Raw genomic sequence first — 2,584 nt, 5'->3', positions numbered from 1 at the left:
GCTGGGCTCCGGCAATCCTTCCGCCTCAGCCTTCCGAGTAGCCAGAATTACAGGCATGCGCTACCACGCCCGGCTGATTTTTGACTTATTGTAGAGATGAGGTCTTGCTGCCCAGGCGGTCTCGAACCTGCGGGCTTAGGCAGTCCACTCACCTCAGCCTCCCAAAGGCACGGGATTACAGGCTGAGCCACCGAGCCCGGCTGGCCCTCATGCATTTTTAATTTTTTTTTTTTTATTTCGGTACTCTAAGAGCATTTTCAAAGCAGATGTTTTCGTGACAAAACTACAGAGGCTCTGTAGGCCTAAGGGTATATTTGTTGCATCCTAACAATAAAATGAGAAATAGTCTTGATATAAAACACTAAGTTTAAAACGTATTTTCTTTTAATTATTTATTACTCTTTTTTTTTCTTATACACGGTATTGCAGTTGAGAAATCTGATAATCTGTTTGATTTTTGTTTCTATGTAGGTGACTTTCTCTTTGGATCAGGTTATTTTGGAAATGTCCTTCTATCTTTGCTGCTTTAAATTTCACTATAATGTATCTAGGTATGATAAAAAAATTGATCCTGTTTTTTTCTTATCTATCCTGTCTGGTATTCTAGGGCCCTTTAAATCTAAAATCTTTCATCACTTTTTTAACTTATGGGAAACATTATTATTTCTTCAAATATTCTCTCTATAATTTCTGACTATTTTTCTCAGACTAGAACTCCTATTTTCTGGAAGTTAATGCTTCTCGGATCTTCTATATAACTTAGCTTTTATTTTTATATATTTTTCTTCTTTAACTTCTTTCAGTTTACTAATTAATTCCTCACCTGTATCCATACTGCTACTTATCCTATGTTTATTTATTTATTTAGAGACAAGATCTCACTCTGACTGCAAGCTGAAGTGCAGTGGCATAATCATAGTTCACTGCAGCCTCAAATTCCTAAGTAGGTAGGACTAGAGGCATGTGCCACTATGCCCAGCTAATTTTTTATTTTTTTCAATTTTTTGTAGAGATGGAGATCTCACTATATTGCCCAGACTGGTCTCAAACTCCTGGCCTCAAGCAATCCTCCTGCCTTGGCCTCCCGAAGTGCTGGGATTACCGGTATGAGCCACCATGCCCAACTCTTATCTGTTATATTTTTAATACATAATATTTCCACTTGGGACAACATAGTGAGAGCTGGCCTCTACAAAAAATAAAAAAAAGTTAGCTGGGCATGGTGGCATGTGCCTGTAGTCCCAGCTACTCAGGAGGCAAAGATGAGAGGATCACTTGAGCCTGGGAGGTAGAGGCTTAAGTGAGTTGTGACAGTGCCACTTGCACTGCAGCCTAGGGGACATAGTGAGACCCTCAACTAAAAAAAAATATTTCTACTTGATTTGTATGACTTCCTAATCCTGATGCATTCATTAATTAACATAATGAATTACCATAAAACTTAGCATCTTAAAACAACAAGCATTTATTACCCCACAGTTTCCATGGGCCAGAAATTTAGGAGTGATGTGGTTGGATGGTTCTGGTTCATAATCTCTCAGAAGGTTGCAGCCAGGGGTGCCGTTATCTGAAGCTTGCCTGGGGTCAGAAGATCTGTTTCCAAGGTTGCTCACTCATGGCTATTGGCAGGAGTTCTCAGTTCCAACACACATGGGCCTCTCAGTAGGGCTTCTTGAGAGCCTCATGACACAGCAGCCAACTCTCCAAAACGAGTGGCCCAAGATGGCAAGAGTAAGGAAGAAGCCATGGTGCCTTCTGTGACTGTCATATTCCATTTGTTAGAAGCGAAGCATTGAGTCCTGTCCACACTCAAGGAAAGGGGAATTAATCATCCCTTGAAGAGAGGATTATTAAAGAATTTAGGTACATATTTTCAAACTACTCCACTGCTATTATTAATACCCTCTCTTAACTCTTTGAAGATTCTTATTTTAAAGTCTTATTCATTTTGTTTCATGTAACACATTTTGTTCCATTTTCTCTGTGTATGTGTGTGTCGTTTTTTAAATGAGATTTCTACTCCTCAAGTATCTGGTATGTTCCCTTGGAGATACTCAACACTGTCTCTTGGGAATTTTCATGCCCTCTCGTGTGCCTGGGTAAGCACTCAACCTCTACTAATCCTCATCCTCCCTTCCCTGTTTGTTGCTGGGCCCACTAAAAAAACACCTCTAGACAGGGATTCATGCTTGAAATCTAGAAAGAAGCCCTGCTGTGAGGAAGAAGAGTGCCTGGGAGACTCCACCAGCCCTGGTGTGGGATAGAGAAGGGGGAGAAATGAATATGGGAGGGAAGCTAATCAGCCCACACCTATGTCAGCAGCTTCTCACCCCGGCTGCACACTGATGTCTGGAACCTGAGCAATTGCTCCCAACTTCTGTCACAGAGAGGCAGTGGAGGCAGTAGTAAGTGTCCCCATCAATGTGGGAAGAAGCAAGAGAAGACCTTAAAAGATCTCTTTCAGCCGGGCTTGGTGGCTCAGCCTGTAATCCTGCACCTTGGGAGGCTAGGTGAGTGAATTGCCTGAGCCCGTGGGTTCGAGACACACCTGGGCAACTTGGTGAGACCTCATCTCTACAATAAA

The sequence above is a fragment of the Carlito syrichta genome, unplaced genomic scaffold, assembly GCF_000164805.1.
Source record: "Carlito syrichta isolate Samal-C Ts95f unplaced genomic scaffold, Tarsius_syrichta-2.0.1 Scaffold313872, whole genome shotgun sequence".
In the NCBI taxonomy this organism is placed as follows: Eukaryota; Metazoa; Chordata; class Mammalia; order Primates; family Tarsiidae; genus Carlito; species Carlito syrichta.
This window is presented reverse-complemented; position numbering follows the sequence as displayed.